Below are 25,434 nucleotides of genomic sequence, written 5' to 3' on the forward strand. Positions count from 1 at the left end.
AAATAATAAATAAGCCATTTTTATTCCGTTTATTTACATTTCAAAAGTTGTTAGTAGTTTGTTAGCAAGTTTTCTTAAATTATGTTAGTAATATTATTTAGTATGTTCTTATTAAATATGGACCCCTGAAAGGGTAGAGACCTACCATCTTCTTCCACAACTCCCTGTCTTTGCCAGATTTCATCCATTCGTCCACAATAACAGTACGTAATATTAACGTCAGGCAACTTTCACCCGAACCAGCGCACGAACTATAAAAACATTTTTTTTGTTAAGTAAAGCCAATTGCTGTAAAAGTAAGTTATTAGATCTCATGGAAAGCTAATTCTATAGAAACCCTTACACAATACTATCTAACTCTATCACAGCGTAAAGTGTTCTGCGTGAATGCAAATAGTTTTAAATTCTCTACAAATCTTACACTCGCAGGGTATGGCATAACCGATTTGTTACAAGGATCTAATAGAATATAGATCTACGTATGCTGAACATTAATGGGAATTTATCGAGTGGCAAAATTAAAAAAAAAACAGTAAATTAACAGCACAGCACTATTGGATGCCCCTAGATATCGTCATCATCATATCAGCCGACGAACGTCCACTGCAAGGCATAGGCCTTATGTAGGTACTTCCAAACATCCGGAGCCGCCTGCATCCAGCAAATCTCTGCGACTTGCGTAATGACGCCAGTCCACCTGATGAGAGGTCGACCAACACTGCGCTTTCTAGTGCGGGGTCACAGCACAATGAGACCCCGACGTCAATCGGCTCTTCGAACTAAGTGCCCCGCCCATTGCCACTTCAGCTTTGCCTTCAGATAATATTCATAGATATTCATTTTAATGTTTCTTAAACCGTCACAAAATAACAAAATACTCATTGTTATTATGTTTGATACTTTGTCTGTTAGAACATAACGCTTGATTACACCTAAGCTGCGTATCGATTACGGGTCTAGTACGTTTCGTAGACAATAGCCTATAGATTACTTGGGCATCGGTTTACCGATGTTCGACCAGGAAACCGTACACAGAAACCATATAAATTTCTTGTCATCACTTATTACTGCTCGTAGCTACGTAATCTGAACTTGTGAATAATTTCTGTCTAGATATTGGCTATTTAACGGCTTACGTATTGTCAAGTGTCTGGATCAGCGGCCTTATTATGTATCTCAGTGTATTCAAGCAATGAGTCACTACATAATTTTTCATCGTATTTTTGATTTTTTTATCATCTAACATAGTTATTTCACCGAAATAACATTGTCTGCACCATTTTACATAAAAGTGGCAGTGATTTTTTGTTTTTACGATTATTATAGGACTCAAAAGGTGATTACAAATATAGGAAAACTAATGTCGAACAAAGGTTATGATTTACAACACTTGTCAGGACAACTTAATTAATAAATCAAACTGTAACCAAAATAAGATCCTAGAATTGCAGAGAATGACCTTGAGTGGAGTCACGTACTTGTGAACGATGTGTGTAGGGTTAAAGGATCCTTTGACTGATATCAAACACTCCCCTTTTCCACTCAAGTCACTCTCCCCGTCTATCCCAAGTAACCCATAAAGAATTACACAACAAGAAATGTGGACGGCTCGAACGCCACGAGCACACTGAAGCCAACACGAGATCGAGCGACGTCATATCCGTCACAGACTACTTTCCAACACTAAACGGCGATAACATTCGGCCATCCTGGTGGCGCATCCGTCCCTGGATCGCGTTCGTGTCTGGTGCAGTTGCGTTTACACTGACAACTTGAGCATGTACAAACCACTATTGAAGGTCGTGTATGACTCATTTTTAATCGAATGAGTGTGTATGGGCCTTGTGTATCTAGAGTTATGTATAGTTCAAGTCACCAAGGTATATGCAAGGTCATGTAAGACTTATTTTTATCGAAAAATGGCAGTAGGGTTACTTCAATCCGGTAACCCAAATTCACTAAACGTTGTTTGCGTCTTGTCATAATATTAAAACGCAAAATTTCATCGAGAAAACCGTGAAAAGTAATTTCTAAACAATTTCCGTCAATACCGTCAATACTAAAGTTATACCGTCAACATTTAAAACTTGAAATCACGATTCACACACTATTTACATTCGAATTTAACAATACCGTAATGTAAAATTCATCAGTGTACTATACTCAATTAATTTGTTACCCTCTTTTATAAAAAAATGCTCTCATACCATATTAACAAAGAAATGTAAAACGATTGGCCTGAACTAGGGTAGTTTTAAATTACGTCGTTATCTTTATTCACTATGTGGGCACAAGTTCTTTATCGCACTTCTGATATTATAGGACTCAAAAGGTGATTACAAATATAGGAAAACTAATGTCGAACAAAGGTTATGATTCACAACACTTGTCAGGACAACTTAATTAATAAATCAAACTGTAACCAAAATAAGATCCTAGAATTGCAGAGAATGACCTTGAGTGGAGTCACGTACTTGTGAACGATGTGTGTAGGGTTAAAGGATCCTTTGACTGATATCAAACACTCCCCTTTTCCACTCAAGTCACTCTCCCCGTCTATCCCAAGTAACCCATAAAGAATTACACAACAAGAAATGTGGACGGCTCGAACGCCACGAGCACACTGAAGCCAACACGAGATCGAGCGACGTCATATCCGTCACAGACTACTATTTCCAACACTAAACGGCGATAACACGATTAACATGATTATTTGAACGAAATTACTTAAATGTACCAGTTTTTTGTTAAAATAAAGTTGCTACTACCACTACTATAATAATGACATTATACATAAAATGACGATAATTCTGTCATTGCGTTGAAAAAACAGTGTAAGATGGTTGTAAAACCGAAAATACGATGAAACACGATGTAGTGACTGATTGTTTGAATGGTACACCGAGTTACATAATAACCCTGGAAAGAAAGACAGAATGAAAGAAATAACTTTTTTTTTTAAATCGTGCCACTCACCACAATGCCGATAAACATCCATACTAATATTATAAACGTGAAACTGTGTGTGTCTGTCTATCAGTTCGTTTGTCCCCACTTCCCTAAAATGGGGGGTGGAATTTTGTATGGAGCATTCCGCAACTTTGAAGGTAGACAGCTAAATTGGTATACAGACTATTTGTGCCAAAAAAAAACCGTGCGTAATTTTTATACAAACTCTTTGTTACCAACGAAAACTACCTGGTAAAACAGGATCTATGATACAAACGAATAATAAAATAATTTAATGTAAACAAATTTAATAAAATCGTCTACAGTATTATCCGAATTCAGCACGGGCGAACTTACGGGCAAAAGCTAGTAAACGCTATAAAATGATAAAAGAAAGCGCTCGACTTAAAAAGAGATTAATTGCAATAAGATCTTACTTTAGCTCTCTGTGGAAAAGAAAACATATTTTAGAGTTCTTTAAGTTGATGAATAGGAGGTTAAAACTTTTTCATGTTCCCGCTAGGATTTGAAAAATGGGGTTATAATGGATTAGTGCTATCCATTTGGATTATATTTATTATAAACCAATTAGATAGCACCTGAATATTTTTACGTATAGATCTTACAATAATATGGCCTAACAAATAAATTGACTAAAAGTGGCCATGTTCTAAGGTTTTTAGTTTACCTTTATATGCCACAGACGTAGGTAGAAGAGAAATATCAGCAAAACCTCTCTATAACCTCTCTATATCCAAAGGTTGTCTGATAGACATTGCTAAAAGCAATAAGACGGCCTTTGCACATGTGTATAGTATGTTTTCTATTATTTTCTTTGTAATATTTTTTTTTGTTGCAATAAAGTAAAAATAAATAAATAAAGACCTTGACTTCTCTAGAAACAAATTGCTTGCTAGCAAATCATAATAAGTTCTTTGATTTCGAGTTTCGATTGAGTAAGTTTCTAAGGCTGCTCCAAAAATACCAAATCTGGCTAGGCAGGGAGAACAACACAATTGGAAAAGGAGTGTTAACTATTTAAGTAGCTCCTTAACCCTACACACGGGTCACAAGTTACAAAACCCACCCAGGAGAAGAAGTGTTAATTAGTTATCTATTTGACTCCTAAATGGACGACCGGTCGCCCATCGTATCCGTTACGTGACATGTAAAAAAATATAAAGTACACTAAGGGCAATAGGCGAGCACAGTATCATGCTCCGCGCAATAGAGGAATATAAAGATTTTTTTAAATGGCTCACAACGGTAGATTAAAACCGCATTCCCTGACTGTCGGCTTCTTCAACGCAGACGGGTTTTTCGATAAAATACCCGCGGGCAGCGAATGGTTTAGCTCCTTAACCCTACACACGGGTCACAAGTTAACCCAGGAGCACTAGCTCGAGGCCTATGCACGACCTGCTTTCGATTTATCATACGACAAGAAACTGCCGGCGGTCGTTTTAATTTTCAAAGTGTTTTGAAGCTTTTGTAGTCCTTTAGCTGTTTTTTTTTCTTTTATTCTCAGGTTACTAGGTCATCCTTAGAGAAGGTTTTAAGCTTAGGTATACAAGGCTAGAGACGTTAGCGATATTTTTATTTATAACACCAAGATGACATCCCTATTATTAATAATCTCTCAGCGTGCGAGACTTAATTATAATAATCTTAGACGACATGCATATAACTTGATTGTGATCCATAAGAAATGCTTCTTGTAGGGTTAAATCAAGGATTTGAAAAATTTTAAATTACAGTAGAATTATTTTTTACTTGTTTCTTAAGAGCGCGCAGCACGTCGGTACGATATGGATAAAATTCGAAGCGCAAGCGAGACGCCGAATTATGACTTTCACGTGAGTGAAAAGCACGGAGCGATTGACAACGCAAATTTTATGACGTGAGCGCCAAAACCATTTTTACCTAATTGCAAGTAAATTAAACAACATAACGAAAAACAAAATGGCCATGTTCAAGATATATAACCTAATTTTCTATACAAAACAAAAATTTAAGAAAATGAGTTTGCTTTTCCTGAGATTGAAAGCAAAATGTGAGCAAAACATGTATTTAAAAAAAAATAAACTATCGAGAAAAGTTTTACAAATTGTGTATTTTGTATAGTCATAACGAAGCTAACACTTTGAAGTTTGAAATATCATTTACCCAAATATCAGACTCCTAACTTTTCCAGAATCTGAGATCCAGAACCATTTGTAACCACATTAAAAAAACTTACCACAACCACTTAAAACATTGTTGTTGAAGTATTTTTGATATTCAATGATATTGTCATCATGCTAATAGAAAATTAACATTAATTAGCGTTTTCAAAAGCTTAATTTAATCTTCACCATTTTCTCAATTTTCGCGACAGAAGTTTCTAGAAGGAGGAAATAGCCAATATTTTATAACTCATTCAACTCAACTCAACTCATCATACACGGACTTGACCCAAGTAAATACTAGTTACAAATGGTTTTTTTTATAAACAAGCAAAATATTTCCAAATATTCCTATTTCTCCCCAAACTCTTCAATTTATACAAACCACAAAACAGAAAACTCTAAAGCTGACGCGTTAGCATCCCTAATAAACACTTTGTTAGTAAATACAACAAAAACCCAAGTGGGAATCGAACCTATGACCTCTCATTCGTCATCTGTCCCAGAGAAGTCAAACTTAAGTATTTCTTGCCACAGACTTTTGCCATTACTCCATGCTCCACATTCCGTGTACCTACACCAATGATAATTTTATACTATAGACAGGTTACGTCCCTACAAAAACACCGCAAAAAGTGATCCGAATTTAGCTACAACGCTGAACGCACACATGCACAATTTTGTCTTTAATTCCATTATACATTGATGTATATGTACACTGTACACCAATGATAATTTTATACTATAGACAGGTAACGTCCCTACAAAAACACCGGAAAAAATGATCCGAATTTAGCTGCACCACTGAACACACACATTTATGTATATATAATTTTATAAATGTTATGTGCGCCTATTGTTTATTTATGCATATCAGAATTCTTTCATGTGACATGTTTTATATGATTTTTTAATGTTTAATATTCTTGGCGTGCGTTTTATAAATAAATAAATATATATTTTTTACAAATCCTGAACACACAACTCGACATTGTAGACTATATTTAGGTATTGTTTGTCTAAATAACGTTCGCTGTTTAATAAGTGACTAAATGAAATGAAGTAAATTTTCCACATTTATCCGCCTCGTTTTTGAAGCGCTAGTGCCCCATCTAGTGTAAAATATCATTGGTGTACACACAAGTTTATATTTGATTAGTAACGCAACTGAAGCGCGAGATATTCTAAGAGCAATAACAGTTAATAGTTGCGCGGAGTCGGGTAGTTCAACACGAGCAGAAACTGACTTAGTATTCGGGAACTATGCTAGCGAACTCATAACAGTAGGTACCAAGTTAGGCACCTGAGATCTAGTGTTCTAATATATCGCGATGTTATTAATTGCAACCATATGTATTTGCAGGAAACTGCTCTGACTATGGTGTGTCATTTTAGTGGATATGTGGGAATATGAATCATGCCGTCAGTCATTTTGTGAAATATTGGAGTTTTATAAAGATAATATTAATGTCTGTATTTATGTAGGAAGTTGTTGATACTGTTAGGAAGATTTCTAAGTGGACGGCTGTAATAAAAGTGCTCTGGCCTATCCACAATCAGAGGCAGCCAGGGCGCTGGCCTCCTCTTATTTTTATAAAAAAAGGTATGAAGAAAATTAATCTAAATTACAAGATAAGTCATAATTGCAAAGGGCACCAGCTGAGATTAAAAAAATATATATTGGATTCTTTTTGCCCAAGATTGTGATTGTTGATAATGGTATTTCTTAGGCTAGGTTTCGACCGCGGGTAAACATTTTGTTTTATACCCGTGGGAACAATACGTCTATATTCTACTAACTACTACTAGTACTACTAGTAGTACTACTAACTAACAATACGTAAACCTATGAGTATATAATTTTCTATATCCCTGACAATTTGTATGTAATATGTCATGACTATCAATTGAGTAAACATTTAGAATGAGTGTTAGTCGAGCCCAACTAGGTGGACTGTGATGTGGACGTCCATGGGCTAATACAGATGACGATGATGATGGTGATGATGATGATGATGATGATGATGATGGTGATGATGATGATGATGATGATGATGATGATGATGATGATGATGATGATGATGATGATGATGATGATGATGATGATGATGATGATGATGATGATGATGATGATGATGATGATGATGATGATGATGATGATGATGATGATGATGATGATGATGATGATGATGATGATGGTGGTGGTGGTGATGACGATGATGATGATGATGATGATGATGATGATGATGATGATAACGTTTGAATTATTGAGTCAAAGCGCAACAAACAAACACGCTTTTTCATTTTCAATATTAGTATGAATTTATAAAATTAAGAAAAATACTTTTCAGAAGTGACAAATCAAATTTAACGTAGCGTAGGTATCATTACGAGCACTCAGTTAAATTAATATGAAACCATGTCTCTGCACATACGCTTAATAACGTTTGTATTTAAAACGTATGGTGGTCATAGAATAAAAGTTATGTTTTGTTTTATAGGTTAGGTATTAATTACTGAGCGCTATGTCGATTAAATTTTCAGTCTGCACTAGTACTACGACTACGAACAAGATCGTGACAATCAGCTTAGGATGGTGCACCCCGCAAACATCGACTAATAATAATTTCTCCATATGAATTTTATTTGAGAGCCGTGATAACCCAATTAATATAGACGTCTGCCTCAGATTCCGGAGGGTGTGGGTTTGAACCCGGTCCGGAGCATGTACCTCTAACTTTTCAGTTGTGTGCATTTTAAGAAATTAAACATCATGTGTCTCAAATGGTGAAGAAACAAAAACATCGTAAGGAAACTTCTCTCTCTGAAGAATTCTCTTAATTCTCTGCATTGGGCCATCGTGGTGGCCTAACCTGGCCTAAGATCACAGTCAATTGACCTGATGAGACTCGAGGTCAGCAGTGAGCCGAATATTGATTGATAATGACGAATATTTTTCAGTTTAGTAACGTTTACATTTAAAAAAAATGTACGCTGGCTCACAGAATAAAAAATTGTTAGATATTTCAAGGTAACTGATAAACATACTCAGCATGGCAGGTATTTAGACTGATAAGAAAATTATGGACCATAAAATCATATGTACATTAGTTGATAAATCATAAACACATGATAAATGAGGTACTTATTAAAATAACAAAAGCAAGTCGTTGGTTCGATGGTTAACATGTTTGACTGTGGATCATGAATACCGGATCGGATCTGTCATTCCTTTACATTTTTCTAGTTTTCGAAGCGTTTGCGATCGTAGAAAGAGAATCGACGTACCACTTGGCTACAGGCCTTGGATTCAAGTCAGAAAATATAGAGAGGTTATTAGAAAATTTCTTATGAAAAATTGTTGATTTTTTATTTGATTATCTAAAAATATTAATCTCAATCGATCACTCACAATTAGGACAACAGATGGCTCTAATGACAAGTCTTTCTTTGGCCAAAAATCATCACTGATGCGGATATAATATACAAAACTATATTAAAATTTAGTACCGTTGCAGAAATAATGATCAGTAATTTGACTTGGTTTGAGCCTTTGATGGCTAGATTTTCCTCTTTTTAACATGATTTTGGGAGGTGGCAAGATTCCATCCTTTCAACCATGGTTCATATTCCATAACTGCCTAATGTACGTACCTATGGTAGGATCACGGGCTGATGAAATTTCAACTTTTATAAAATGTGGAAGATCTGGCTATAACAGGTTTTGGTTTTAAATCGGACGATTGCATATTACGAAACTTTTTTTATTATCATTATCATTTTTGCTATCGGTGCTTCAACCTCGCTTAATCGCTAGATATCTATATAATTATTTCTGTATCACTAAATCTTACTAGCAGATACCCGTGACTTCATCGAAGTGAACTTTGATATTGATGGAACAAATCTATTAGTATGTTGCTCCAAACTTCGCTTAGCTTGAGAGATTAGCCTCTAAATCTGTCGAGTAGTTCTAGTGAGATCTAAACACAACACAAAAAACTCTCAAAATTTGCTTTTTAGTGTTCTTTGTGTCCAAATTTTAAGCAGCAACAGCTTAAGTTAGCGTAGATTTTTATGACAGAGCTTCATTGATGCCAAACTATTCTATATGATGAGATGCTATTGTATATTTAATTTTTATAACAAATGTTTTTAACCCATGTTTAAAGCAAATAAATAAATTATTATTATTATTATTAAACTTTTTACTGCCGTTTGCTGTTGCAATGTTTGCTAGTGTAATTACGAACACATATTTCACATGAAGTTTATTCAGGTTGATTAACACAGGGTGGTACTTCTATAATGTATTCATTGTATGTCTTGCAATCAAGTGTTTCTCTACTCTCTTCTTATTCTCTTTCATACCAGATGAGCTACCTTATTAGTCCGTCATTTATTATTTTGACAATATTAATTCAAAATACAGATACTCGATTTTTACTCTCTCATTAAGTAAACCATTGCGTCATCTTGTTTGGTTACAGATTGTAATGTAGGGGATAAAAGCTGGGTTAGGTATAAGGTAGAACGACATTAGTTTATTTTCAAGAAACTCAGCTGCCAGATTTTGGAAACTCGGCGATTTTGACTCAACCAAAATCCTTGGGGAGAATGTAAATTCTACGGTCTTGCATATAATCTCTTTCCGATCGTGTCAGTGTAACGTCCCCCAGGATCACCGAATATTCCTCCAATATGGTGTTATAAATTTAAATTCGATTTAGAATGAAATCAATTCAAAGAATAAAGAGTAAGGTGATCCATACCAAAAATCCTTACAGCCATTTAAAACGTAGAGAAATATTTAAACAGTTGTCAAATCTAATTTAAAAGAATATAAAAAGTTACAAATACAAATTTTAATTTTCATCAAAGTCAAGCAGGTGTAATAGTAGTAGCTTATTATCTAAGTAGATAATGCAATAAGTCAAGCCATGCTTATTTTTGCCACCGAGCAGATTTGCTGTGACCTTCGTATGGGAGGGTATGGTTATGGTTACCGATACATGTGTCTTAACAATAACGCCTCAGGTTATTTGATACAGGCAGCACTACGAAGGAATAAGCATTTCCCTGTTTATAGGCGATAATTTTATATGCTTGTCAACAAGTGGGATATCTATTATCTCTGTTATGTGGTAGGCATCTATAGATCCACATCGTACAAGTATCGGACGCATCGCATAAAACGGATTTTTAATTTTACAGTAGATAAAATCCGTTTAATGTTATCCGTGCGATGCGCATCATTAGACGCACTTGTATGACATTATATTATAAACAAAGAATAGTAAAGTCAGTTTGATGCGATGCGTTCGATACGTATGAAGCCGATCAGTCGACGCCTACTTTAATATGACACTTTGTGTTACTCGCTTATCTTACAGTAATAAAAAGAGAGTAGTAAAAAGTTAGGAAAAAAAACAAAACATAACACGCATCTGTGAAACTCATAATCTTTGCCACATTTTAAAACGGCGAGAAAGGTTGAAAGCAGTTGGCGCCGTGCCCACGCACCTCCATTACTGGATTCTTTAATATTTTAATATTGTGCATTATGTATTGCATTTCACCGTTCAGCACTAGACGTAGATACAGATTCCGGCTAGGGGCTCAGAGTTTGATTTATTTAATTAATATGAAACCTCTGATTTTATTAATCGTTCTTTGATAAATAATTAATTTTGTTATTTACTTCTTACTGCCCACGACTTTGTCCACGTGGAACTTGGTGTTTTCATTTCAGATGACCAATATAACAACTTAGTGGAAATTTTACAATATCGTTTTTGATACTGGCGTGAAGAGACCGACAACTTGTAATTTTATTTTATCACTATATTTTAGCTTTCATAAACCTCATGAAGGGAGGCCCAAAACGTCCCTAAGGCTTTGAGGCTTAGAACTCAGCTCAGCAACATAGTGAACTGATAACATATTATAATCCTACTAATATTATAAACGCAAAAGTTTGTATGGATGGTAGGATGTATGTTTAGAGGTTGGTTACTCTTTAACGCCGCAATTACTGAACCGATTTGGCTGAAATTTGGAATGGACATAGATTTTACTCTGGATTAACACATAGGCTACTTTTTATCCCGAAAAAAAATCCTTGAATTCGCAAGATTTACGAAACCTTATGATTTTGATGGTATGAGTGTTTGTTACTCTTTCACGCCTCGGCTACTGAACCGAATCGCGTGAAATTTGAAGTAAAGATAGATTATAGTCTGGATTAACACATAGACTACTTTTTATCCCGAAAAAATCCTTGGATCCCGAGGGATTTGTGAAAAAGTAAATTCCACGCGGACAAAGTCACGGGCGACCGCTAGTTATATTATAATATTGTCTGTCCAAACGATCAATAGGAAAACTTTATAAAATATTAAAAGTATTGTAAATGCGATATTTATAAAATTCGTATAAAAGAACGAAGTGTCGTATTTTACTATAACGATGGTGCGTTGAAAAACTTTTGATCTTTAAAAGAATAGCTCGACCCTTGTAGGCAGGTGGGACTGGAATTTATTATCTTCTCGCCGAGAAATGAAACAACATTGATCTATAAGTTCTCTGGATGTTTAAGTATATTTTGTATGATAGGTTTTTTCGGTTTCATCATTTCAACCTGAAAAAACTGAATTGCACGCGGACGAAGTCACGGGCGTCCGCAGTCCGCAATCAGTTTTTCACAAATCCCGCGGGAACCATGGATTTTTCTGTGGGTTTAGTGGAATGGAAAAGTATATTATGTGTTAATCTAGAGTTAACTCTATTTTCATTCCAAATTTTATCCAAATTGCTTCAGTAGCCGCAGCGTAAAGAAACAAGAAACAAACACACAAACTCTCGGCTTTATAATCTTAGTGTGATATTTAAATAAGGGGTTTAAAGCTTATTTTTGAGTTAGCGGGTTTTTTGTTTGATTTTGTAACGATCACTATCAGATTTTAATGATAATAATGACCATGGCTGACGGCTAAACATGCTCTTCGAGTGACGATGTAACGATGTGTACTTTCTTCCTTCTAACTTCCCTAATACCAAGCTATTACTGAGAACTTTTTTGCAGGAATAAAAGTTCAATTCACAAAATTTTATATTAATCATTAATTGCAGTTGGAATCAACATATTTATTGTTCCCTGTCCTAAATATTAGAACGCAGCTATTCGCGTTGCCTGGTGGTATACTTAGCCAATAGTTTTATAGAAATGAATGTGATAATAATACATCTTAATAAGTGCTTAGTTACCCCCGGCGATAGGTGTAAAAATCATAAATGCCTTTAACTTTGACAAACAACAATCTCTAGACTAAAACTCCGCAATGTTGCTTAGCAGAAATGATCATTCCTCGAATAAGCCCTGTCAGAATTAGTATGCATAAAAGCTTTCTAAGGACATGGTCCAAAATTGTATGGAGCTCAGGATCAGTCATTGTATCCTAGCGGAAATAAAAGAAGATATTTTTTTTTTAACTATTTTTGATTATACAAATCTACGAATTTACATTAATTCTTTCTTTCGAAATAATATTCATTATCTCCCAAGAAATGCAACATTACTAAGGGTAATAATGGCGGATAGATGACGTTTTCAATGCAGTAATCGATTTGACGTTTGCTGTCAATTGTCATGTCATAGTTGTCTATGGGCGCCATCTTGTTAAAGTATATTTATCTTGATATAAATCAAAAACTTGGGTTTTTATTTTATTTATTTATTTTTATTTAGTTACATTTATTCACTTTAATAAATTTTAATAAAATCCTTGTATTTTTTTTGAATTTTAATTACACGGGGTACTGAATACGGGTACGGTTATACGGGGTACTGAATACGGGTACGGAATGGACCTGAAATGAACCATCTCCTATCTGAGTACAATTTTAAAATGGAAACTTTTTTGCCTTTTCCAGGAAAACGGATCTTTGAAAAAGGTTTATGCAGGTTCTCTCAGACTCAGACTGTATAATATTACGTAGTAATCTGTACCATAATAGAAACATCCTGACGAAGGTAGAACGATCCCATTATATTAAATACGTTGTTCTTACGGCGTTCTTCATTATTTATTCGCTTTTTAAAATTTTGTATATCAAAAATATTATAATTTATTTTATAGTAGGTGCTCCATTGTGTATCATTTAATTGTATTGTAAAGAGATATTTTGTTCGTGGTTGTCTTTGGGGGTACTAGCTACCGCTTTAGTAATTCTACTTACGAGTACCAACTAAATGAATGCTATTCTTGGTTTTTAGGATTCCTAACGTACACATAATAATAAGTTAGTTGTCACTTTTTTAAACGGTCTTAAATTGTTCATTGTTGTTCTATTCGATCGTAATAACATAAAGTGATTTTTTTTGAGACTGAAATGCTCGCCGCCATGATGGTCTACAGGTTATCTGTGCCATTACTTCAAATAAGTTTTGTTTACTAGTTTTCGACTTTCTGTTTTTTTTAAAAAACCATGATTTTTAATAAATACACCGAAAGTATAATATTTATCATATTTTTAGTTTGATGTGTATCAAAATGTTTACTAAGACTATGACGTCACGAAATGGATGGTAGTATTTTTGGCGTTAGGAAAAATAGAAAAATACGCAACTTTCAACACGAATTTCTAATCTTGTACTGTTTTTTATTAAAATATTAATATTTTACAGGTACATATTTTAGACCCTTATGCCTAGTACTATACGAAATAAATACTATTTAGATTAAATTCGATATGAGACCAACAAGCTCTTAGCCAACCTGAGCGTAAGTGAAAAACCATCGGCTATTTATAAAATTTAATATAAACAATATGAATTTCGTGTTGTACATGGAATAAGGTCCGATATATCGATATTAATTAATAAAAGTTAAAGATTTCATAGAAAACTTAATTTAAAAATTAAGTATATTATAAATTTTTCCAAACGTCGAAAACGCGTCCATTCTGTGACGTCACAACATTGCCTGATGTAATAAAGGAATAAACGTGAAATTAATTAATAATGTACAATTTATGACCATTTCAATAAAAGTGTCAATAGGTGTAGATTTCCTCTAAAAATTAAAATTTTTTTTCGCTTTTGCTTTGTTATAACATCATTTCGCAAATAATAGTAACATCGGTACTTCCCTAGTATCGTTTATACAATATTATTTGCAATGGTATTAGGAGTGAATAATGGGTGAATTTCAAAATCGCTTGCAATTTCAAATGAATTTACGCCTGCATTGCGCAGTAATAATATATGAACATTGTCTGTACCACAGTATATAAAGGGATTTTAGTCTTGCAGTCCATTCAAATACCTCGCAGAGTACCATCGATATTATATTCGATTAATTACTATTTTTAGATTATAAAGTGACTAACAAAATATCACAATGAAAGGTGCTTTTGTTATTTTCGCCATGTTTCTGGCTCTCTTCGCTTTCGCTTCTGCTTCACCTTTTTCTGAGGGTAAGTTTTTTTGACGTGACAACGTCTTATAATTCGATGGAGCCGTGCACACTCGAAAAAAGATGACGTCATGCGTCGTTCCCTCGCTAGGGTTGCTCTTACAAGAAATAAAGTATATTCTGGTTTATGAAGATTATTATACAGCATTTTAGAAAAAGGAACATTTTCTATTGAAAAATGCAACCATTCCATCAGTATTTTCCAATGACGTCGTCACGTTCAACCATCGTCAGTAAACCAGTAAACTTTACAGTAAACATCAGTAAACTTTACAGACAACCGAATTTTTTTACACATACTTTGCTTGACACAACTTGCGCTCTGTCTGTTGGCTTACGATAAAGAAGAAGAAAAAGGTTGATAATTATTAAGATTGTATAATTTTTTAAATATTGGTGGCTTTTCATATGATGTGCGATAAATCTTGGGAAACATAAATAGCCATTAAAAATTGAAACTAATATTCTTAGAATGCAACGATATCTACCTCTTTAAGTAGTGAAATCCTCATAGATGAATCTACGCCACGGGAACTACGACTTCTCGCCACGGGAAGACAGGAACCTTAAGTTCCTACCTACCAACTAACCTACCTGGTCCTATACTAAAACCCAGCAATTGATTTTTATTTGTATAGATATTTTCAACATTCAATCAACTCACTAGCTGCAGAACTTCTAGATGTTTCATTCCATAGTTTGAATGACAAGTTGGTCCCGGTAGTTGTGATTATTATCATAATATACTAGTAGACGCCTCACGGTTTTACCCGCCTATAGTTCACGTTTAGGAATACGAGGATAAAATAGCCCCATGATACTCACAAATAATCTGGATTTCTATCGGTAAAAGGAATCAAATTCGGTCCATAGCTTACCTTACAAATTGGTATTATTAGTATATTGGTGGATTGGTAAACCTACCCCTTACAATGTCACAAACGCACTAACTCTTTATAATTTTATTAAAGTTAGATTACCTACAGTTCATTTAATATAGGATGGTACGGGTGACAGTTCGTTTCACTGTTGAAAGTTTGCCGCGATTCACTATAATATTATGAACCTAGTGACTGTCGTCACCGTACCTATGCTATCTGAAAAACACTTTAATGATTAATAAAGAATATAGCATTGATTGCAACACCCTCGCCAGTAAAAAGAGAGACCTGGTCTTGCTCTTCCTGGTCTTGTTCTTGGCTCATTACAAATAGGTTGATAATGATGATATTTTCTCATCTTTCTTTCTTGTTTTTAGATGGAGAGTCCATGCCACCATTGGACAAAACGTCCTGGAGAGCTTGCAACCCGCGGGAGTGCGACCAACGCTGCCGTAGGCTGAAGTTCCCTAGTGGAGTCTGTGTCAAAAATAGATGCAAATGCGATCACTTTTAAAATCCATTATATAACAAAATATAATATAAAATAATTTTGTATGGCAGTAAGTACATGCCAAATGGCAGTGGCGTGCATTTCAAAGATAGGTTATGACTTGGTGGGAGGCTTTGGCCGTGGCTAGTTACCCCCCTGCCGACAAAGACATACCGCCAAGCGATTTAGCGTTCCGGTACGATGTCGTGTAGAAACCGAAAGGGCTGTGGACTTTCATCATCCTCCTAACAAGTCAGCCCGCTTCCATCTAAGATTGCACCATCACTTACTATCAGGTAAGATTGTAGGGCTAACTTTTAAGGAATAATAAAAATAGACTATGCTAATTAGCAAACCTGTGGTCAGTCGCCGCACTGTCATCGCGCCGTTGACAACGCCGCTGAAATCTTTTTTATGTGCCAGTTGTTCACATCGAATGTGGTTACGTAATCTATCTTCCTCTTTATTCCTCTAACATCATGACTGCTGCATATAGTGCCTTTCCTAATTCTGAACCCTGTATTTTACTGTCGAACGGCATAAGAGTTATTATTATTAAGAAAGATATAATAACACTATTTTATTTGTTGTATTTTTTATCATATATAACTTACATGAAAATTTTACTCACCGCTTATTTACCTACAAATGTATTTTTGTAATATTTCTAAATAAAATTAATTAATAGAGATTTAACACGTTTTATTTCATACTACGAATATTTTGCCGTCTTTGCAAGCCATGATCATGTTGACCATTTCCTTACTTCGTCAATTTAGTGGAGTCAAATAATACATAAAACAAGCATAAGCTGAAAGTCCTCAGAAACAGCTCCAATTTTGTTTTTTTTTTTAGGTAGTAGGTCCCATATAAATTTAAGAAAACAATTTCAATCCTAAAGGTAGGAAAAGAGGGTAAGATTGATTGTCTACCCATTAATTGTACCATTGGCACCGGCTTCAAAGTAATCAATAGATAGAAAATATTATATTGTTTTCTTTTGCTTATTAGTTTCCTGCATAAGTTTGTGTTTTTGAAGTCAGTAGTGTTTTGTTTTTTAATTATTTATGATATAAATAGCATAAGTATAAATCTATAAATCATTCCGTCTCCACTCGAAAAGGTTTCTGATTTCTAATAATATCAAAAAACAAACTGAACAAAAAAAAATCATCAAAATCGGAGCTGTTACTGAGGAGGTCGAGGAAATATGCTCTATTGATTGTACTAATTATTATTTTTTTATTATTACTGTAATATAAATGCAGATGAAATAAACTTTATCGTTTATTAACTACCTATTACCTACCTACATCACTGCGTACACAATCCTTGCGCAATCCATCTTCATAATTGCTTTAACTCAATACTTCATTGCAATTTATCATAGTTCAATAATTGCTATATTTGCACACTAAGACGATATTGATAACCGAAGATAAAATAAAATGTAATGCATTTTTATCAGATTACTAAATATTTTTTATATAGGTTGGACAGTCGGCAGTTATTTATTTTAGCAAATATCAATTAAAATGTATTTACCTGTACTAAGAATTCCCACCATAGAAATTTAACACACTGAAGTATTGACGGCCTCCGTAGCGCAGTGGTATGCGCGGTGGACTTACAAGACGGTGGTCCTGGGTTCGATCCCCGGCTGGGCAGATTGAGATTTTCTTAATTAGTCCAGGTCTGGCTGGTGGGAGGCTTCGGCCGTGGCTAGTTACCACCCTACCGACAAAACGTACCGCCAAGCGATTTAGCGTTCCGGTACGATGTCGTGTAGAAACCGAAAAGGGGTGTGGATTTTCATCCTCCTCCTAACAAGTTAGCCCGCTTCCATCTTTGACTGCATCATCACTTACCATCAGATGAGATTGTAGTCAAGGGCTAACTTGTAAAGAATAAATAAAAATAAAAAAGTGTAGTTTTTCATGCTCTATTCTATAAAATAGCGCTACAGAAACTATGAACCCAAGGTGCGAGAATCCTGCTCTGGTAATATTTTTTTTTTATTCTTTACAAGTTATCCCTTGACTGCAATCTCACCTGATGGTAAGTGATAATGCAATCTAAGACGGAATCGGGGTAACTTGTTAGGAGGAGGATGAAAATCCACACCCCTTTCGGTTTCTAAACGATATCGCACCGGAACGCTAAATCGCTTGGCGGTACGTCTTTGTCGATAGCTAACTAGCCACGGCCGAAGCCTCCGTCCAGCCAGACCTGGACCAATTAAGGAAACCTCAATGGGCCTAGCTGGTGATCGAACCCAGGACTTCCGTCTTGTAAATCCCGCTTACCTCTGCGTCAAAATAGGCCGTCAAAATGTTGGACTTAGTGGACACAATCCCATAATACAATCTAGTGCAAGAACTGGACATAAAAATATTAGTCACAGGGAATCGTTGGATGGGCAGCTTATTGTCGTAATGTTTTAAAATCCCTACAAAAGTTCTCCAGCATTAGGCTCCGTCAGCTGACTTGAGTGATAAGGAAATGCATTTTAAACAAGGTTAAGTAAACCCTTATTGCAACAAACCACTAGATATAACCATTACACTAATATTATAAAGTTTGTGTGTAAATGTGAAAGTGTGTAAGTATGTTTTTTCCTCTTTTACGCTACGGCTACAGAAGCGATTTGACTGAAACTTGGAATGGCAATAGATTTTACTCTAGATTAACACATAGGCTACTTTTCATCCCGGAAAAATCCATGGTTCCTGCGGGATTTGTGAAAAACTTAATTCCACGCGGACAAAGTCGCGGGCGTCCGCTAGTTATACATAAATAATTAAATTATTATCTATGAGTTGTTTATAAACATTGTTAGGAGATATAAAAAGGAGCGTTTATCTCCTACGAGTATAGTATCAGTCTAACTAGAACCCTAAGAGGTATTAAGCTAATAACTTAAATAAATTAAAAATGAGAGGATTCTTAGTCATTTTTGCCGTCATAATGGCACTCTTTTCGTTGACTTCAGCATTGCAAGTCGGTAAGAAGATTTTAATTATTTACTGTTATACTATTCTTTGTATTTTATTTATTAATAGATCTTTTTTATTAGAAAGCATTATTTGATGAAAATTATAGACTCTAAATGTTTCGTGTAAAGATACTCGTATACTAGGCTGGCGTTTGATCTTGCTCGATATCAATATTTTGTTATCATACCAGCGGACCGTCCGCCCTTAGACCTCTTTAATCCAGCCCTTACAGTGGTATCGCTGTAAAAATGGAGTAACTTCTCCCGTTTTCTCAACATTTCCCTTAGTAATAATAACCAATCTTACTAATAACTAATGTGCTCCTATTAATCGTAGCGTGATGAAAAGTATACTATAATAACTAATGTGTTCCTATTAATCGTAGCGTGATACTATAACCTGCCCAGGAGTATGAAGAATAATTGTACCAAGTTTCGTTAAAATCCGTCGAGTAGTTTTTGTTTCTATGACGGACATACGCGCGTGGCCAGAGGCCGCACGTTTTATATACTTGGGTAAAATATAAATTGTTTAATATATAAATTGTTTTACACTATTGGTTACCAGATGCCGAAGACCAGCCAGGACTAGACCGTATAAAGCGTGAAGATTGTGACTTCCGCGACTGTGACCAGTTCTGCAGACGCGTCGGCTTGCCTGGAGGAGCCTGCGTCAGGAATAGATGCGACTGTGACAGATTTTGATAAAACTATTGTCTCGTAACCTATTATATAACCAAGAGCCATACCAATGTGACACCATACTTAAATTAAATCATATTTTATTTATTTATTGCACTAATTGTTTCACTGTAAATAATCACTCCCACCTTGGCGAGTACATTTTTCCCAAATTTTTCGGTATATAATGCTCCTCCATCGAGTACGGTCGCTGGCCATTTGGACGGCACTGTAAAATGTGCGGGCTCCTGTTACCTTGGGAAGATCGGACTATCAGGTTGGAGATCTACCTCGTGACCGTTTCCCTTCCACATTTCCCATCACAATATGTTTTTCCAAGTTGTCATTACCACGGCGTGTGATATGCCCAAAATAACTGAGGATGCGCTGTAGACAGATGGTTGAGAGACGTGTTTTAATTTCAAGCTGTGAAAGAATTGATACATTCGTGCGTTTGGCAGTCCAAGGTATACGTATAACATTCGCCTCCAACACCACATCTTTGTCTTTCTCTGGCGTGAATAGTCCACGTCTCTACACCAAGATCGGAAAAGAAGTGTTTGTATCAGGCATGTTTTGGTTCTATTCGTAATGTTTCGGTTCTTCTAGATAGAAACCTCGTCGTCAATAATATTATGTGTAAAATATTTGGTCTTATGACCAATCTAAAGCGCTTAGCTTTATCGCTTTATCTGCTATGTGCATGGTCACCAGGACCGATGACGTCACGTCCTCTCGAAAACATGGCGACATTAAACTTACCATCTTCAGTTTGTTAATCAATTTCAGAAAAGAGAGTAAACGAAAATTTCATTGCTGCATAGCATAATCAATTGGTCAACATGGAATTTCCATAGAAATCATTACAGTACAGTACAGTAATAATCATTTACGTATTCAATCCTCCGCGACCTTTAACATTTTGATCCATCTTATCTTATAACGAGATTATTGGCTTCAATACCTACAGTTTATTTATAATAATAATAAATCATTTATTCACTTAAAGCATTTACATAAATTTACATAAACACTGAATTTATGGATAAGTCGCTCATTGCTAATTAATTATTATCTATCACATCACACTAATATTAAGAAGGCGAGAGTTTGTTCCTCTTTTACTCTGCGGCTAATAGAGCGGTTTGTCTGAACTCTGGATTAACACATAGGCTACTTTTCATCCCGGAAAAATCCATGGTTCCTGCGGGATTTGTGAAAAACTGAATTCCACGCGGATGAAGTCGCGGGCGTCCGCTAGTATTATCTATATATGTAAATAAAAATCAATCCATATTTCCTCAGTCACCCCATCACGCGTGAACGGCTGGACCGATTTCACAATTTTTTTTTTCACAAGGTTCATAAGACAGAAAAAAAAATAAAAATTTTAAGGGGTAGGGGTAGTTGAAAGTTTCATGCAGACGAAGTCACGGGCGTCAAAATCAATGTACAAAAATACAAAGCTAGTGTTCATTTTTATTCGTCAATTTCATTTGAAATGGTTTACACAATAATTATAAAAAACTAAGGTTAGATTTTAAAAAATCCAAGATTTTAATACCCAAGTAATCAAATCCTTGAAAGAGAGAATTCAGATACTTCTATATATTATTATAATTATTAAAAATAGGGTAAATACATACATCGAAGGGTTAATAATCGTTTTCATTATAAATATATTTTGAAGATGACACAAAAAGAGTTTTTAAATTGGTAAATTGTTAATGTACGTGTTTTGTTGTAACCGAACGTGTTTCTCAAAATTGACAAACAGACAGACTAGATGACAACAAAGTCTTATACATACAATATTTTTTTTAAAGTTAAAGTAAAAAAAAGTGGTAATTTTTTTTTTTAAGTTCGCACTTTTACGTAGGAAAATACCCTTACGAACGTAAATACGGTGTTATTTATATACCAGGTAAGTGACAACAGAAAATCAAACTTCCGTGGAGCGTGACACTGGTAATTGTATCGCTTGTCACGGCGGCCGCAAATCATGTGTGAACTGCGCGGGGCATGACATGAATCGCGATAGCTCACACACGTTACGTTTCACTGAACGAAGGAACGTTTACTCTTACAGTATAGATATCTGATTTTCAAATAACATGACATATATTCTGCTTTTTCACTTTGATATTGCATTTTTTTAGTAAATGAGCTTGTTCGGTAAAGGTTACCTGTTTTAAACTGTTACTGTTTATTTAAACTCCAACAAGAAATCAAACTTTCGTGAAGCGTGCAAATTATGTATAAACTGCGGAAATTCTATTAAAATAGTGATTAATATATTTATTCTGCTAGAATTGGCGAAATTCTGACGAGTCCAAGCGAAAACGACTGTAAATCCTCTACGAACGTTTCACACCAAAACTAAAGAGTCCTCAGGAGATGTTCTATTTTTAGTTCTATTGACCATTCAATAGTCCGATGCGAAGTAATCACAAGTTTTAGTAAAGAGACTAATTCGGGGAAAGTTATAACTGTCACTGTCCTCAAGACTAGCTACTACTAGCTACAAGTGGATTTAGCTAAGTTATTTTAGTTAGCTATATTATAACTCATGTATTTATAACTTAGGTAATACGAATACAGAGTGACAATACAAAATCAAAGTTCTGTGGGGCAAGACAATTATAATTATATCGCTTGTCACGGCCGTCGCAAAACATGAGAAATCTTTACCCTGTTTAAAGGGACCCAAAACAAAACTAAAAATTTAGAATTGTTTTGTAATCACGAACATATTTCATGTAAAGCATTTCACTAAAACATTTATAATTTTCTAGTGACCCAAAAATTTCCAAACAAGATTAACAATACTGCTGAAAAAGTTATCTTTTTGAACGGTCCATAATTCGTATGAAAACATTGTATGCAGTTGTCACAAATAAAAAAAAGCCTTCATCGATGGTTTCGAGCTGGAATACACACGATATTTTTAGAAAACGCGTATCAATCTAACATTCGGTGAAATTGGCACTTTTGTCACGGACCGACCGACGCATTCCTACCCAAAAATATTACACCCTCCATCCCTCCGCACAAGCCTCTCACTTGTTTGAATATTATGAAACCGTACTGCGCAGTCTGTATGATTGGAAAACTTTTTTCTGGTTACACTTAAATGTGTAATAAGGAATGTTAACTCTTAAGCAAATAATAACGAAGCACATTTTTTTAAATCCTACTTAAAATTCTTAACGCCAGTTTCGAGATAAGGTATGTCTAAATCACATTCATTACTTTACAGCATAAGCTTCTTGGCAACGTGTCGCATTCGTGGTAAATAGTGTGTTTTGAAGGGTTGTCACGAGGCTAAATGAGCTTCGTGACATCGCATGACATGATTTTATATTCATCATCATCAACATCATATCAGCCGATGGACGTCCACTGCAGGGCATAGGCCTTTTGTAGGGACCTCCTCACGCCAACACTGCGCTTTCTAGTGCGGGGTCCCCATTTCAGCTCCTTGGGAACCTTTGGCTCTTCGAACTACACTTCAGCTTCGCGACTTGTTGAGCTATGTCGGTGACTTTGGTTCTTCTGCGGATCTCCTCGTTTCTGATTCGATCACGCAGAGATACTCCGAGCATAGCTCGTTCTATCGCCCGCTGTGTGACTCTAAGCCTTCTTACGAGGCCTATAGTTAGCGACCAAGTCTCGGAACCACCAGCTAATGTAAAAGATGTGTCTGACTATCGCAGTCCATTAAGTATAGAAAAATGTATGTGGCGTATTGGTAAGCTCGATGGATTTACAAAACGGACGTCCTGGGTTGGATCCCCAGCTGGGCCGAATGAGATTTTCTTAATTGGTCCAGGTCTGACTGGTTTGAGGCCTCGGCCGTGGCTAGTTACTATCTTACCAGCAAAGACGTACCACCAAGCAATTTAGCCTTCCAGTACGATGTCATGTAAAAACCGAAAAAGGGAGTGGATTTTCATCTTTTTCAACAAGTTAGCCCGCATTCATCTTAGTGTATCTTCACTTACCTAGCAAGTGAGATTGCAGACAAGGACTAACTTGGAAAGAATAAAAATGAAAAAAATGTGAGCCGTCACGGGATGCCTGGCAGATGTGAAACATCTCACTCTCATCAAATTATCACGGTCAGACATTTTGTTTTCAAGTAAAAGACAGGTTATGTGTACTGTAGTAAACAACACTGTATACACTACGGAGTATACACTATAGGTATCCTAGCTCAGTGGAGCGAGAGAGATGGCTTAACGCCGGATCGAGTGAGAGAGAATCGCACAGTCCATTGTGCATGGCGACGCGTCGCCACACCGTACGCACTACTGCATATAGACTGTATATATACGGCATGCGTCGCCACGCCAGAAATCGGTTTTCTATAGATCGTCGTCGTGCTGCTATAGATGTTTCAAGAGCGGTGATAGCCCAGTGGATATGACTTCTGCCTCCGATTCTGGAGGGGAGGGATCAGGTCCGGGGCATGCACCTCCAACCTCAACAGTTGTGTGCATTTTAAGAAATTAAATATCACGGGTCTCAAACGGTGAAGGAAAACATCGTGAGGAAACCTGCATACCAGAGAATTTTCTTAATTCTCTGTGTGTGAAGTCTGCCAATCCGCATTGGGCCAGCGTGGTGGACTATTGGCTTAACCCCTCTCATTCTGTGAGGAAACTCGAGCTCAGCAGTGAGCCGAATATGGGTTGATAATGATGATGATGATAGATGTTTCACATCAAAAAAATATCCAAAACAGTGAGCAGAGCTGCTGGCAAACACTAGTATTAGAATCAAACGACTACATATCTCCAACATGTTCATAATAAAGTAAGCAAAATTCTGAGCGGGCCATGTCGTCGCAATAACAGCGGACAATATTTGTCTACGAATTCCCTTTGTAATATTACATTTTTGTCAGGGTTGGTGCAGTATTCTCGTGTTAAAAGTTACTCTTATGAAATGGAGTGCTCGTGATACCCATACTAATATGAACTAGCGATAGCTTGCGACTTCTTTCGAGAAAATCGAGAACCTTGTACGTGACCATTTTTTGGGAAAACAAAATGGGAAAAAGATTCCCATACCACAATGCATAGTTTTGTTTATCTTGAAGGTATCAGGGCAGCATTATTGACGAAAGCTCCCGACATTTCCAAAAATTCTCGTCATATTTCAATTGATACACCTAAAATCTTGCCAAATTATATACCGACACCTAAAATTTCTATTATATTTATTTATTTTATTTATAAATATCACCATATGAGTGAGAGCCGCATGACAATCCATTTAATACTCATGAGCTCATCGCAAACAGACTGACAATCATCCGTCCCTTGATATAACAGACAAACAACTCCGTAAGTTGTTGGAGTATAGTAAGTAAGACCATTTAAGTAAAACGAGTATAAATAACGTTTGAACACGAACATGTAAATAACTATTTTAAAAAAATACAACCGACTCCAAAACATTAACGTACCCACGAAAGTAAAAAGGAAAAATAATATTTTTTACCAATTGATCACTTTGAAGTCGATGCCAAGCTAATGATCTGTTAATTCAAGGCATACATATCGTAAAGATTTTTGTATCTCAGACAATAATTTTGTCTTTCATGTGTTTTTTTCAGTAACTAAAATCAACACCACACAATCTTGGCACCGACTTCAGAGTGATCCTTTCTAATGAAAAAAAATCTCAAAATCGGACTAAAAAGTAAAAAGTTACAGATGTTCATACATTAAAAAAATATACACGTCAAATTGTTAACTTTCTCTCTGTCTTTCGTTGGTTGATAAGTAAT

General features: G+C 35.6%; 2 long non-coding RNA genes across 2 annotated transcripts in view; both read left to right on the plus strand.

The window, feature by feature from the left end:
• Positions 1-16,652, plus strand: part of LOC128198181 (uncharacterized) — a 69,374-nt gene extending 52,722 nt beyond the window's left edge. Inside the window, exon 2 of the long non-coding RNA XR_008250917.1 lies at positions 15,849-16,652. This is a non-coding gene — a long non-coding RNA (uncharacterized LOC128198181). The remainder of the gene's footprint in view (positions 1-15,848) is intronic.
• Positions 16,653-18,252: 1,600 nt separating this feature from the next.
• On the plus strand, positions 18,253-19,754 carry LOC112056337 (uncharacterized). The gene is made up of 2 exons (XR_002887589.2): positions 18,253-18,965; positions 19,525-19,754. It is a non-coding gene; the product is annotated as an uncharacterized LOC112056337 (long non-coding RNA).
• The last annotated feature ends 5,680 nt before the right edge of the window (positions 19,755-25,434 follow it).

Source organism: Bicyclus anynana, chromosome 6, assembly GCF_947172395.1.
Source record: "Bicyclus anynana chromosome 6, ilBicAnyn1.1, whole genome shotgun sequence".
NCBI lineage: Eukaryota > Metazoa > Arthropoda > Insecta > Lepidoptera > Nymphalidae > Bicyclus > Bicyclus anynana.